Consider the following 16,160-nt stretch of genomic DNA (forward strand, 5'->3'; position numbering starts at 1 on the left):
GCACAGCCGGTTTCGTCCAATTACAGTATTATGTCAATTTCCACTCGGCCCCTGATGAGCTTCTCAGACGCTTTATTTGCTGTTCGAGTGTTTCCACTACAGCTCGGAATTCAATCTCACTCTCGAGTGTTGGAAAGGCCTCAAAATTTGCCAGACGCGGAACATCCAGCTCTCATTCCAGTGTAAATTCCTCCGAGTCACGTGACGTCCCGCCGGTGCCGTGAGTGGAGAGGGGGGGTGGGGGGGGGGGGGGGTTAGTGGAGGTGGAGGAGGGTTTCAAACATTGGAGAGCTGGCCCGCTGCTGTTCGCCATACCCTTTGCCGCGGCGCTGCTTATGGTTCCTGATAACCGATAATCACACTCGCTGCTGTCTTTGCCTCTTTTTTTTTTGTCCATTTCTTTGCACGCTGTTAGGAAAACCTATCCCCCATCTCCAAACGCTCCCTCCCATCCCGAATAAACACGCGGTCAGCCAAACCAAAGCTCGCGTTGTAACGTTTTCATCAGGCAGGACCTCACCTTGACAGCAAAAGGGCTCTCAAGTTTCACAGGCTGAGGCGCCAAACGCTACACCCGCTCCGCTAATTACAACCCAGCTCGCCCTCTCCCCTGCAAAACCGGCGCTTATTGCCCTGCAACGTGTCTCAATATTGGGATCGCTCGTCTCCACCACGCCGAGTGATCTAGCCTTTTTTTTTTTCTTTTTTTTTTCCCCTTTGACAAATGCATTTGCAGTGACATCATGAAGTCATGCTTTGCGTGCGCATGACTTCAGGATACAATTCTGTAATGCCGTGTGGTGGCAGACCACACTGAGGGTCTTTGGAAAAAAAAAAAAAAAAACCCTGTACCAAGGATTTCCATCATTACAAAGCAGAGTGACGGTTATGTAAAAAGCAGAAAGTTAGGTTGGTGTGTATGTGGATTACAGGCAGGGCTTTTGAATTCCTTTTGTTTAGCTGTTATTTGTGTTAGCTAAAAAGCCACACAGTGAAAGCTTGTTATCATCACTTTATTTATTTCCTACTGAGGAGTGAAGGTCTTCGGATTAATGAACTGCCTTGAATCAAATAAGGACACTTCAAACGTAACTATATATATATATATATTTTAAATACTTTTTTTTTTGACATTTTAAACTGTGGATGCGCAACATTTTGTTGAAAGATGTGGTAAAGTTTCACAACAGAGCGCTTAGTTGGGGTGAGGAAAATATTGTTTTTGGCTCAAGGCTGTTAGTTTTGTCACCACACAAAGTGTCTGGAATATGTCCTCCAGAAATAGCAGCTTCATAGACTGATTTGTGTTCTTTGGCCTGCCAACCAAAAGCACCTCCAGCTGGTTCAGATGGGAAAGCTTGTCAGCTTGTTAAAAAAAAAAAAAATAAATAAAAAAAAGTTTCTTTAGGTTAAGATTTAAGATAGACGTAGATCTTGGAAGTGGAGACTCAAAATTCATTTGAACTCTCTTCCTGATAAAAATGGACAATCTGTTGTTTTATCTCAGCACCATCATCATATTCATGTTACTACTACCACACAATAACTACCAATGTGGAAGCAGTATTGCACCCTGGACTAGTCTCAGAGTTGCACACTGATAAGCAACCATCCATAATTAACAAATACTACATATAAACTAAATTTAGTTGGCAACCAGCCCGATGTACACATTTCTTGACTGGGGAGATAATAGGCATATTACACAGTGTTAAACAAAATTAAATAATATTTGCTGATGTTTGCTCTCCTGCTTTGGGTTAGAACTTTTCCTAAATTTGGCATTAATGGCCAATCAGTTAGCAAACCTTACATTACATTACTGACATCAGTGTTTGTCTGTTGCAGCTCATTGTCTTGATCTTAATCTCTGTGTGTCCTAACCTCAAAAGTTATACATTTATGACTTAATATCTGCCAAAGTAAATTATCAATTTGTTTTCTCCGTGTGTTCCCAAAACAGAAGCCAATAGTGCAAAATGCACCAGGATTTTTGGTTTGTTAAATTTTTTTTTTAAAAGGTAGTCTGCATGCACAGTTGCATAAAAGCAATAACGTATTCAAATTCTGTTAGCACCTGTCCAGCTGCAGGCCAAACACACTTTTTCCTACTGTGCTGTAGAGCCGTGCCTCCAGACAATTACATAATAAATTCGAGCTTCAGGAATCAACGTGCGCGCACCCTTGACTTCCTGTTTAAGTCCGAGCCGGGCGGCTGGCTGCAGGCGTGCAACGCAGGCATTCTTCCGACCCGCTTTATGTGACACAGATTTAGAAGAATCCTTTTGAAGCTGATCTTCACCACCATCATCAACTGTATGTCTTTTGTCTCCTAGAAAGAGAGGAAAAAAAAAGATAAAGTTCCACGTATCTCTTGGCGCACCTTCCTGGTTTGACACAAGCAAGTAATTATGTATTCGCTAAACAAGTCAAACTCCACTTCTGTCCCGAACGAAATCAGATATGCCGCTGTTCACACCTGCTATCTTCACTTGGACGTGTCGGAGAAACCTGGGATGTCTGAACTACCTTGGACGGGAGTTTCTTTCCATTATTTCATTTCATTTGGTCCTTTCGGCTCATAGGAAGTCTGGCAAGGACGCTGCAAAAAGCAGCCAATAAACTTGAAAACAGACATTAATGACAGAAATGAAGTGCCCTGCGACTCGTAAAGTACAGTGACAAGATGGGCTTGACGGCGGACGACGCACTGACAGCTGCTACTGCCGCTCCTGTGTTTGTCTATTTGTTCCGCAGCTGTTTGGCAATTTGGGCTCCTGAAATGGCGAAAACCTCTAGAACCTTGTGCTGATGCATGCGCATGGCAGCAAGTGGAGAGACATGCTTTACGAGAGTGTACTCCCAGGTACTTACGCAAGCCTTATTTATTACAGGAATTTGGCTCTGTGGGACACGCTTGGCGTCGGGTTCTGCTGTCGCATTACATCTTGGTTAGTGGAGCGTCTTTAAACATAAACATTATCTCTTAGAATTTTATCAACATTTTAGTTTGTTTTTTTTCGAAGGGGTATTTGATTTTCAAAATCTTTTGTGCTATTTTTCGTGTTTACTTGAGCTCATGTGAGCAGGTTTTGGCTTTATTAATTAGATATTACACTTTGAAAACAGACACCTGAACAGACATCATGTTGGACTCACCCTTCCGGCATCAGAAGGACTTGATCTATCAGGCGATAGAGGGACGTGTCTTATAAGTCCTAAAGGTCTTTTAAGGGTCTAATCACGTGAAGTTTGAAGTTGAATGGGTGCATATGAGAGTTCGGGCGTTGACTTTTTTTCAAACTGAGTCGTATGACGTCCCATATCAAGGCGAGAGTGGCACAAAACCTTTGTAATATTGTTTACCCTTTTCTTGCTTATGAAATGGTAAGTGCACTGATGTTGGATTCTTCTGTGTTGTAGAAATTAAAATCATCGGCTCTGGAGTAATGTAGACCTTTAAAGGGTTAAACAGCCCACACACATATTAATAGTGGACATGAAGGTTTAATGCTTAGGTATTTTAAAAAAGTTGCTGACTTGTTTTCAAAAGAAAAAATATTCACGATAGTTTTACAGCTTTTCTTGGGGGAGGGAGGGGTTGACTATGTTGTAAGTTGGGATGTCAGAAGGGTGAAGACTTCTCAGTAACAAACTCAGTGGGTGTTTATCAAACATACTGACTGGATTAATTGTTTCCAGCAGCGCGCTTAACAACTCTTTCCACATATAAATGGTGTTTAGTGCGACTGAGAGCTCGGTCGTGCTATTGGCCCATTAATTTATGATGGATGTTGCTTCCAATGAAGGACACGTGTTACTTTTCCCAGCATGGTTCCTTTCTTTGTGGCAAACGTCAACCAGTGTAATCCAAAGTTCCAAATAACCGGGGTATTATCTTACATTAAAGGTCTGGTGTTGACATCCATGGAATTAGTTTTATGGCCCTGCTCGTCCGGCACCATTGCTCCATTCCATCAGTGGCAATGATGCTGAGCGGTTTGCTAAAGTGGATCTTTTCCAAGTGGGGAGAGGGCTTATCTGTGGTATCAGACGCTGTGGGCTAAACATTAGGGCAGGAAATCACTTTTTATGAACTCTCAAACAAGTGAGTTGCTCAGAGCGTCACAGTATTTGTCTGGTAAATGAAATAAATACAACAAAATAGCCTGTTGGGATTTGAGGGCCTGTTAAATTACAGCTGAATACAAAACTGGTGTGATAATCTCATTTGGATTGTTGTGATGGTGATACGAGTTGCCTACTAATGCCTTTCCCCTTTGTTTTTGTTTTTTAAGCTAATGCAGACCCAAAAGCTGACGCATTATTGGTTTCACTGAGAGAAACCCACCTTGCCACAGCTGATATACAAACAATTATCATGACATTACGTCATTCTTTCTTGATTACTTGACCAGGCTCTATCTTCTTATTATCTTGCCCCATCTGCCATCAAATAACATTCACCTGATGCTGGGTGGGCATTATACTGCCTCTTTAAGACGGTGACGTAGACCCGAGGCTGTGGGTATTTTTACGGCAGGGTAACCAGAACGCAATTTGCGCTTCTGACTCATCGGGTGTCGCATTTTGGGGTGTTTTTGCGCCTGCATATCATTAGCGCAAAAAACCTTTGTGGATACGATGCAAAGATGGTGGAGATAATAAGCAAGTAACTCGAAGCAGAAGTTCAACTTTGTCTTCTATCCCCACCGTTTTAATTTGTATGTTTTTTTGCCGTCTTCACAGTGCTATGTTAGCGAGCTGCTACTTCTGTAAATACACCGGGCTACAGGTCTTCTTCTTCTTCTTCTTCTTCCGCCTCCAGGCGGTAAAACCACAGCGCCACTTAAGGGCTGGCATAAGTACTTTCCAGCGTTTCCGTTTACATGCGTATATTTCTGGAGACGGCTTTGTGTAATCTCTTTTCAAATGCTTTTCTGAACACGCTCGGTTTAAAAAAAGAAAAGAAAGAAAGAAAGAAAGTCCTCTCCATGTAAACGCGGCCATAAAAATGGCTTAAATGTATTTCCATGTTATTTGGTTGTTGTTGTTGTTGTTGTTGTTGTTGTTTTCAACGCTAAATGGAGCCACTTGCAGAGGTACAGAAGAGCCGCAGGTTGCTGACCCCTGCAGTACACACCTCATGGTGTTTTTGGGCCAGCAACATCTGTCCAGCCTCTTCCTCCCACAGTAGATCCAGCTCACCACCAGGTGATGATCAATTGACAGTTCCGGCCTCCTCTTCACCCAACCGCCCCTTCCAACCCCCTCACAAAACCAAACAGACATTAGCATACAAACAAAAATTAAGGATAAACATTTATGGTGTCGGTGTCTGGGTGAGATAGTTTGAACGGTATCAGTATGTAAGGTTTTTACATCCACCTAAAGACAGACAAACTCAAAGAAGCTATGACAAAAACAGACAGGGAAAAAAATAAATGGTTGTTGTGCTGGTATGAGAACAAATTATGACAGGATGGTGCAAGGCTCCCCTGCAGTAGAGGGAGCTACTCAAAGACCCACTTCAGTAAAAACAAGTTTTTAATCTTGCTAGTAATTTTACATATTTTAAGATATGAGTGGAGTGGCTCTTTAATCATTTGCTGCAGGATCAAGCTGCAGGGATTTAAAGTGATTTAAGAAGTTCTCCCAGATTTTGGAAAATTTTATGACAGAACCATGAACCAGACTTTTTTCCAAATTCAAAAAATAGAGAACACTCTTAATCCGTACCGATTGAGACGGGCCATTAGAATTCTTCCAGTGCACCGATTTAACATATTTTTGCCAACAGTGTAAGAAAAGCAACAAGTTCAACAAAAATATGGCAGACTGTGGCCACTGGGTAAGACACACAGACAAACACGCCAACTGGAGGTGAGGGCCAGGTGGTGGCAGATGTGACGGCTGAGAGAGAGTCAAATACACTCTTCCAGAACAGAGTGAGAGCAGGACAAGTACAGAATATCTGACCCAGCAAAGTTGGTCCTCAGTGGCTCTTGTTGCAGTTTGGATAGATACGGGATCGACTGCATTTGGACCAGTGGATTCTGTGGACCAGTAAATTGTAAATTGAATTCATTGTCCAGCTGATCAATATTCAATATACACAATACAGCAATAGATGTGCGATTAATGAACACCATCCCTAACAAAAGCCTTCTCAGTCACAGAGGACGTGAGCAGAGGATTATGGGGGCTGTCGCAGATGTGTTCCACTGTCCCAAGTGACCTTTGAATTGAGTCCAGATTCTGATGCAGTTTTTAACTGCTAGAATATGAAGAGAGTGACAGTGACAGTGAGTTGCAGCACGTATGTGCCTTGGGCTTTTGTCCTTTTTTTTTTTTTTTTTTATCCCTGGGGGTTTCTTGTTCCATATCAATTGAGAGATTATTCTATCAAGTGATTTGGGTATTATTTTTATTATATATAATTATTATTATTATGTAATACTTTTTGTAACCCCAAATCCTCCTCAGTTTGGGTTATTTTTAAAGTCTTTTGGGGGGAAAGTCTTGCTTAACGCTACACAGTTCAGCACGGATTCCGCTGTTCAAGCCATGCAGACGAGTAGCAAATCCTGAAATGAAAAATGTGCCTCTACTCCCACAGTTTTGGCAGGTGAGCCCTGAAGAAGACAAGTCGACTCCCAGCGTCACATTTTTTCTCTTTACATGTGGACACGAGTCAGGAGCGCCAATGCCAAACATTGAAGACTGATTTTTTTTTTTTTCTGCTTAGACTGTTTCTTTGAAATCAATTTGGAGGTCCCATTTGAGGTTACAATGTCCCAGATTTCAAAGTTTGGGAGGAAGGAAAGAAAGAAACAACAAACAAACACAAAATAGTTTCATTTCCCTCAGCAGAAATGATTGATCATATTTATGTTCCTTAGTCCTTTAATCATCTTCAAACCAACAAATTGCCCTTCGGGTTGAATGAGTCAATGCAAGATGGAGTATTTTTTAATGTTACATGTCTCTTCTTGCAATGTCAACAATATACAACAATGGAGGGGCCTGCACTAACATTTTACCACAGCTGGCCTTTCTTGCCAAAAACAGAGGGCGACTTTAAAGATGACAACAACAGAATTAAGGGGAAAGAGTTGTAATGGCGGGCGACACGGTGGCGCAGTGGTTAGCGCTGCCGCCTCACAGCAAGAAGGTCGTGGGTTCCATTCCGGGGCTGGGACCTTTCTATGTGGAGTTTGCATGTTCTCCCTGTGTCTGCGTGGGTTCTCTCCGGGTTCTCCGGCTTCCTCCCACACTCCAAGAACATGCATGTGAGGTCAATTGAACGCTCTAAATTGTCCGTAGGTGTGCATGTGAGTGTGAATGGTTGTTTGTCTCTATGTGGCCCTGCGATGAACTGGTGACTTGTCCAGGGTGTCACCCTGCCTTCGCCCTGAGACAGCTGGGATAGGCTCCAGCAGACCCCCGTGACTCTGAATAGGAATAAGCGTGTATAGAAGATGGATGAATGAATGAGTTGTAATGGCCCTCATGTCGTCCAGTTCTCTAATTTGACAGTTAAATGTACAGTATGGGAAATAACAGCATTCGCAAAACATTTGAAGTGGCAATATGCATTTCTTTTTTTTTATAAATAAATGATGCAAGCGTCAGAAGTATGAGCTAGGGAAGTGAACATGCTAACGTTAGCCAAAATGATGCTTGATTATAACCTGAAGTCTGGAGGGTCACCTTCTGTTAACAGAGCTCTGATACCATGTTGTGTTTCCAAAGGGGACCACCATTACGAACCTGCGTCCGACGTAGAATTCTGCCACCATAAGAGAGGCCTTTGTTTAATTTCATTCATCAAAAACCAGTTCAAAACAAAACTAAACCATTTATGGGTTTTAACTGTCAGCTGTATTAATAGTAGTCTGCTTCGAAACACAACGTTGTAACAGTTCTGGCACCAAATGGTGACTCCACATCCAGCATAATTTAGCTAACATTAGCATTCATTGAAGTTAGCATGTTTCATGCTATTTGCATGCGTTTTTTATTGAAGTTGCAGCACGTATGCCCACAGAACTAGCGGCTCTTGCTCCTTACTTGCATCAGTGTCAGGTCAACTGTTCAATTGGAGGAGGCAGAGATTCACATGCACTAGCATGCGTGTGCAGCCAGTTCAACGTCACAAACAAATGAATAGAAATGTCGAGAGTGTGATGTGTCACTCTGCTCCCAGATGAAATAACTCCACTAAAGCGTCACATACCATTTATTTATTTATTTTTAAATTACCTGGTATCTGGCAGTGAGAAAAGTCCATCTTTTATTTACTGGTATTGCTTGCTCTACTTTACAGAGAGGGCAGTCTGAAGCACACGGTTCAGGAAATGATTTCATACCTCGCTGATACCTCTCCCAGGTTGGTGACAACACACACGCCTGTTTCGTGCACCCACAGGCTGTTTCACGGCCACGTTATTGTCGTCCTTTTCAAAAAATCTGGGACACAGCAAAAAAAAACACAAAATGTGTTTGTTTTTTTTTTGTTATGGACAGCTCCAAACAGAGGGGTAATTAAGCTGTTTTCTTAAAGTCTGTGGGGGAAAGATTTATTTTTTTTTTTTTGGGGGGGGGTTATCAATCATGCAAGGCCAGCTGAAAAACTGTTGTCACATTTGAACATGTGTCGGCGCATGTGAGCTGAAATCTCAAGGACCGACTCGCGCCCTCCATCTGCAGGAAAATGAAGTGACATTATTTCCGCGGGGTGTCGATTTCCAGCTAAAAATATAACGGCTTTGGATCCACCCGGCGTTTCGACAACTAATTCGGTAAATCAGAGGATGGCATTGTGAAACTTTTCCTGCTGGCCGGCCACGACCTGTGTGCTTCCAGATAGAAAATCAAATTAAGGAGCGCGTATAAAAGTCTAACATGAAGGAAATGAAACCCCTCAAACGATCCTGGATTTAGTTGAAACCTGCCAGGAGACGCAAGTTTCCAGTGGTGCGAGGAGGCAACACAAAGTTATATAAGCCAAGGGGAAACGACTGAAGGCTGCGTGGTTTCACGACATGCCCTTTTCAATCCATCTGATTGTGTGGAAACACCATTAAACTCCGGCCTGGTCTCACTGATGAGGCCTCTCGCCTTCAATGGAGACTCTGTTTGAAAGCCGCATCAGCATCGCACGTGGAATCGAAGGTCGTCCTGTCGGAATTCCCTGGAAGTGGACGTGACTCATGTATTCCTTTGCCGTGTCTCGCGGAGACCCCGAACACTCCGCATGTCCTCACATGTTAGCTGATCAATACCAGCTACTCGGCGATCGCCTGCCACAGCTTATTAGGAGCTCCACATTCTACAAATTCCTGCTTCGTTTGATGGTAGTGCCCAGTTCAGAACAAGTATTTTTGTGGACAGCTGCTAACATACAGGAACATCTAACGAACAGAGGTCGGCAGGCAGGGCCAGCAAGACCTTCTCTGCTGGCCTAAACATACTGAGAGAAGTCAAATTTCCTTTGAATTTGATCACTTCAAATCACATTATATCCAGTTGGGTGTGTTGCTTCCATTGTTGTATATCGCAGTAGAATTTTTATCCAATCATTTTTCAGCTAGCTCGAGCAGCTAGCTGCCTCAGGCCAGCAGAATCGACATCGCAGGCTCCTGTGCGCCGTAAGTGAACGGACCACAGTCGGTCGCGACAGCCAATCACGTCTCGAATGTGCGATGCCGAGGCCAGCCAGCTGAATTCCACGTGTACGCACCCTGCGATTGGATAAGCACTGAGAATCCGAGAGACTGAACTCAACCCAGAGATGCGGCTGCCACCGCGACAAACCCGCGAGGGCTGAAGATGATATAAAGACTCAGTTGCCAAATCGTCTGCAGCAGCTGCGCCAGTATATTTAACAATATCAATTGTTAAATGACTTAATAGTTCAATGGTTTGTTTCATTATTGTTGTGTTGATGTCTTATGCGAGATGTCGACAAGGCGCAATGTATTGGACAATTGTGGACAAGAGACTGTTTGTTGGTGCCTCGATTTCTATTTTGTTGAGTTGTCTGTGGCACTGAGATCTATGAAAACGTTTTCAGTACCTCCTTCAGTAAGTCAAACGTGTCATAATTACGCAACCTATATTTATGTGTTGGCCTGAATAATTTGTGAAAATATGCAGCTTTTGGATGGAATTTTGGAATTAAACAAAAACGCCGAAGCAGCCAAACTTCCACTTCAAGCAACAGCAACTGAAATAAATAAGAAGTGAATTATCCTGAAAAGAATTTTTATGTTTTAAGCGCAAAAGTAAGTAGACACTTCAGATCTTGGTATAGGGAGTAAAAGTAAAATGTCTCCAAAAAATATATATACTCAAGTAAAGTGCAGATACCTGAAAAAATCTACTTACAGTACAGTAATGAAGTATTTGTACTTTGTTACTTCCCACCTCTGCATTACACTGTTCATAGTCTCACATCATAAGCCCAAGACGACGCCTGACTAAAAGGTCATCAACAGGCCATGGAGGAATCTGCGTTGTTTGTTGTGATTTTGTCAGGGACGAACTCAAGGGTGAGATCCACACACTCCAGATGAGGAGTGAGTGAGTGTACCTGTGTTGAGCTCAGCAGCTGGAGCTGATCAGCCTGGCTAGTCTATAAAGGGAGCCTGGTGGCTCGTTGCCATTGTTTGTGTGATGCCAGAGGGACAACACTATTAGTTGGCTCTCGTGTGCATGTGGGGTTTTCTTTTTCTTTTGGGGTCCGATTGTGTTTGTTTTCTGTCCTTTTGAGAGGTTTAAATATGGAAATGTTTTCTTTTAGACCCTCTTTCTGTTTTAAGTTTTTGTTTGTGTTTTTATTTATTTGATTTTTGTTTTTTATTATTTATGCGGGGTGGGGGGGGTTCTCCAGCACAGCTCCTGTTTTTAGTAGTACATTTCCTAAGATGAAGATCTCACAACTGTTTGTATTTAAAGTCTTTCATAATATAGCGTTGCTAAAGCATCAACTTTTACATTTTAGGGAAAAACTCAAAGGTCCCTTTACTTTGTGAGCCTAGCATATCATTTCCTGGCTTATTCCAGCTGCTATCCTTCATAACCTCCTCATCTCTGTCATTGGTCAACCGGTCTGCACTGACGCTGTGCCCATTTCATTACTCTCCCAGCGGTGCGCGGGCTTAAGGAACCACCCCTGCCGAGCTAGAGAGCCCACAGTAGCTAATTATAGTCTGGGGCGAACCTCCATGAGCAGTAGGTCCACTGCTAGCCTGTAGCTAACAAGTAGGGATGGAACAGACTGTGTTAATTTATGATGGATGATGTCTGCAATGGACACCCAGCATGGGTCCTCCTTTTCTACGTCAATCTAAGTCCAGTTCAGTCAAAACTCAGATTCACTTTAAAGAAGAGAAGAATTTAAATCAGTACATAGAATTAGCAGACTGAAAACAAAGGGCTACATTTGCTGCTTTCTTTCAGATTCCGACTTCTCCAGGTCGTATTGGTTATTTGTTTATTCATTTATTTTTCAAATGAAATGATCAAAGCATTATCAAAGCCGCTCCACTGGGATCTTGGAAGAAAAACACAGATCTCAAAATGAGGAGAATCCGTTTTATTAGGCGTTCAAGCGAACACACGAACTACCCATGTGTCATGGATGAGAACATTTGGTAGTTTCAACATTTGAACATGTGTCAGCACATGTGAGGAGAAATCTCAGATTGAGTCACATCCACTCTCTGCAGGAAAGTGGAGTGACATGATTTCCACCCAGTGTCCATTTCCAGCTAAAAATAACGCGTTGGAACCAGCGGGGATTTTCACTACCACTACAGTAACTCAAAGTTCCACGTTGTGAAATGTTGCCGTCTGGCCACGGCCTGTGTTTTCCAGATAGAAAATTAAATTGGATACATGCAGGATTACTTAACCCAGACATTATTGAAAGTGGCTGCGGCACTTGTGGGATGATACTTGCTCAAAGTACACCTGCAGTGCTTATTAAAAAAAAACAACATGAAAATGCAAGAGACGTTTTTTGTAATTGTATGTAATCTAAATTTTGAGCTTTTTTGAGTGAATTTTTAAGTGTGGTACATTATGCCTGTTTTCAGCATTGTTTTTATTTTTTCCTGGCGCTGCTGTGACAAACCCAACTAGAAAACAGCATACTTAGCCCTCTGTTTTCAGTCTTCTGCACACACTTCCTGCTGAAGCTGAGGCTTTCTTGTACCTAGCCAACGTAAAGGCAAAGGGTCCCTGGCAGCTGCACAACACACTGCTGTGAACGCGGTCAATAACTTGATGTGCCCTTTGTGACATCACAAAAGGAACTGCGCATTGGACACCATTTCTCTGAAAGTTGAAGCGAGCAAAATGAGTGAGGGATGCGATTTTCTCATTTAGAGAAACTCTGTTCATTACCGGTTAAGTGAATTTTACATCATGTGGGACCTTTTTTGCTTTGTTTGATGGTTTTAAACTGAGGCCGGCAGAGCTTTAAAACGCAACCCAAAGACGAGATCATGTGGTAGCGTTTACCCTCTGTGCTCAGGTCAGTGTTCTGCTCTCCACCAGACGGCTCCTTTTATGGGCTCCGAGCCTGTGTTGCATATTTTGTAAACTGTTTACTCGGTGTGTGTTTATCCTCCTGGAAGCGGCCGGCCGCACCTCCCTGCAGCTCCGCTCGTGTGAGCGAACGCTCACGTGAGGGACTGTCAGGGGTGCGCGCGCGAAAAAAAAAAAAAAAAAAATCTCAGGCTGGACCTTTGAGGTCTCGCCACCTCAACAACGGTGAAGAGTGAAACCGGCATCCAGTAGTGAAGTCCGTGACCTCCTGGCAGACGAGCGATGCGGCAAGAATTTGAATCCATCCTTTTCGTCTTGTTCTCATATTTCTTTTCGTATCACGCTTCGCGGACGCTTTCAGACTAAACAGTGCTGCTGGAGGGTAAAAACTCCACAGCTGACGTCTGACCTGCTGACCTGCTCGGGTCTGATGATGTCACTGTGTGTCCAGGTGCAATAAAAGCAGTGCGAAACTCTGTTGAAACTGTGTGCTGAAATTCAAACACGACAGATTTTTTTAAACTGAATCCCGATCCAATTTTCTGTCGCATTTGACGTTAGCTCGCTAGTTAGCCAGCTAGTTAAGCTGGAAAACAAAACAAACTCACTTTAAAGGGACCTGTTAGCATATTTCCCCGATCAGCAAAGCTTTTCCGCCACTCCGGGGTGGAGGTCAGGATTAAATTAACGCCTCATTCCTCACTCGTTGGAAGATGATTTCACCATCTTCTTCTTTTTCCCCCCATTGTGTTCCTCCGTGTTTTCTTGTTGCCACAGACACTATCTGCGGCCATGACGTCAGACAATGGTCTCATCCTCCCAAATAACCCACGTAACCCCGCTGGCCGTGTGCGCCCGCCCGCCCCCGGCGGGCCTCGCGTGTGATAAAGCCAGTTTCTTATTTTCTCCCCCGCTTCCACCCCGTCGTTTCATTCACACTCTCGGCTGTAAGTGAGTAATCCGAGGGAGTGAGCAAAGTTGCGCACGTGTGTGGAGGGACAGTTGAAGCGTGCATCTGCTTTTATTTATTTATTTATTTAGTTATTTACGGAATTATTTATTTCTTTCCATGAAATCGTCCTCTCAGCCGCTGTCCATCGGACGAGTGGGGGCCGACGTAGTTGGCGCAGACGGTGGGGGGGGGGGTTCTCACGGCGAACGCCGTCAATTTCCCCCGAACCCCACCGCCGGCCCGACCGTCGGCGAAGGGTCCTGAGCGTTTTTTTCCATTCTTTCACCCGGCAAAAGTCTTTCCACTCGCGCTTCTGGGAAGTGGTGGAACAGCCGAACCTGACAGCGGTGACAGTAAAACGCCTGTGACACCTGTGACATTTTCCAGCGGGCCCCCGCTTGTCAGCCAAGCACATGCGGCCAGTTTTTTTTTTTTTTCTTTTTCTTTTTCGGTGGGTGGTGGTGGTGGGGGGGCTGGCCGTGCGTTCTGGAGGGCGGGGGGGGTATTTTTTCCTCCTCACGGCCCTCCTCGAGCCCCCCCCGCCCCCCCGGGCGTGTCGTCGGCGCCGAGCGACTGTGATGATTTACGACTCGCAGAATCGATTCTCCAGGCCGCTTGGATTTAATTATCCGCGCTGGTATCGAGGATTAAAGGGGACGAGCCCATTAGAGAACGATTGGGCCAAATTATATCGCGCTCTCATCTCAGCAGCGGCATCGTTTCTGATGATTCACTCTGACACTTCTGGTTTGGCGGCCGCGTGTGTACACTTTCCCATGTCGAGCGGGCGTAAATCACGCAGCGTCCCTCTGACTTCCCACATCTGTGGCTTTTTTATATTCATTTTTTTTTTTTTTTTTTTGGTTATGTTTCTATTTCCAGCTTTTCACCATTTATGAATGGTGTTGTCACCGCTCCCGCTCCCCGGCGACATGAGTTATGGTTCCAAAACATAATTAATAATTACTTCAAGCCACTACTCCCAGTTATGTGTTTACCATCACAACTCTGCCGCGATTTTCGCTTTGCGCGTCTTTTTTGTGTGTTGTTAACACACCGTGCGTGCCTCCGTGCGTAATTCATTGGGTGCTGGTCAAAGGAGGGCCAGATGACTTCACGCTGTAATACCCAGATAGTTTATTTCATGTCAACTTTTATCTTTCAGCCACTTTGTCTCCGGTCGTAAATTTCAAGCTCTTGACACTGAATCTCTTTTCCAGGTAGTTTTAACTCCTCGGCTGGCAGCGCGAGCGCAGCTGTGGTCACTGTTTGTGCACACGGTGCGTAGTGTCGTAAAAAAAAGATTTTCACTCAATTTTGCCCAGTCTGTTCAAATAATAACATCTTTACTTATTTTTGCAAAGGGATTTTATTTTTGCACTGAAGGCGTGCCCATCTTTAACCTGCAAAATAAAGCAGCAGCGATTCTCCTATGTAATGTATACGGAGGTAATTGTGAAAGTCCCAACATGATCAGATCTAAGTTGTGAAGCCCTGACTCCAGCAGAGCAGCCACACAAATTCAATCTCCCCGTCAAAGAATTTAATAATTCCTCAAATTGTTAGCCCTCTCTGTGTGGCATTCAACCCATTGTGATGTCACATCAGGTTTCCATTATCTTATTTTCAGAAAAGCGAATTCAGCAGATTTGGAGGGGCTCACTGACTGACCACAGACACATTAGAAAACAGTATAATTTACTGGTTACGAACATTTTCTACTACAATGGCCCAAGCTTTTTTTTTTTTTTTTTTTTTTTTTTTTTTTAAGTTTATGGGACTGTCACCAGCAGTCAATGTGAAGTTCAAAGGCAGAAAGGTAAAAGGTCCAATTTGCTACCTATCATAATTGACCTTGGTTAATCGTAAGACTTTTGGCCGCAGCCTGTATTTCCAACACGTGTTGCCCAGGTCACACTGATAGAGGAGGAATGTCGAAGGGGCTTTTCTGAAAGTATTTACTAGAAGATTTACAAGTCCTGTAATGAGCACATTAAAGTTTATGCTCCAAAAAGTGCCATGGAACATGTTCAACAGGGATGTGGTCATGTAGTGGTGGGGAGTCGTTTTAACCCAAGCTGTTTTGTGTTTTGTTTTTTGTTTTTTGTTATTTGAGGGGGTAAAAAAAAACAAAAACAGAACTGCTGTGGTTTTCTTCCCTGTAAACGCAGCACCTCCCAGTGGTCTGTGGGGAAAGAGTGAAGACAAAGAGAGGAGTGAAAAATAATGGTCTGGCCGCTGCCGCGATATATATCAAGATTAAAAACTGTTGGAAAAGAATGATAGGACAAAGAGGCTCTCTCGAAGCCAGGACAGCTGTCTGACGGGCACTCGCAGCGCAAGTGTTTCTCATACACACTTTTAGAAACTTCTCTATATTTCAAGTAATTTACCGCTCTGACATTTTAGCATGTTTGTGCCTTGGTTTGTCATTCAGCAGATGTAGCTCATAAATAACCAACTTCTTCATTCTTGCGCACGTCAAGTTTGTCTGCCTCGGAGGGTCCGACTCGCCTAGTCGTGTTACAGAAAACGCACGACGATGTCATGATTTTTGGCCGGGGCGTCCGGAGAGTGAGAAAGTGGGTTTGAACCGATTGGTCGGCCGGGCCGTCTGCGGAGAGCTCGGCCTGTCCTCCCCGCCGCCGAT

At 43.8% G+C, this 16,160-nt stretch overlaps 1 protein-coding gene across 1 annotated transcript in view; it reads right to left on the bottom strand.

The window, feature by feature from the left end:
- LOC142895137 (pleckstrin homology-like domain family B member 1) overlaps positions 1-16,160 on the bottom strand; it is a 363,501-nt gene that overhangs the window by 102,557 nt on the left and 244,784 nt on the right. The gene's annotated exons all lie outside the window — the stretch shown is intronic.

The sequence above is a fragment of the Nelusetta ayraudi genome, unplaced genomic scaffold (genome assembly GCF_046127955.1).
Source record: "Nelusetta ayraudi isolate G7.1 ecotype Tasmania unplaced genomic scaffold, CSIRO-AGI_Nayr_v1 ptg000048l, whole genome shotgun sequence".
Classification (NCBI taxonomy): Eukaryota; Metazoa; Chordata; class Actinopteri; order Tetraodontiformes; family Monacanthidae; genus Nelusetta; species Nelusetta ayraudi.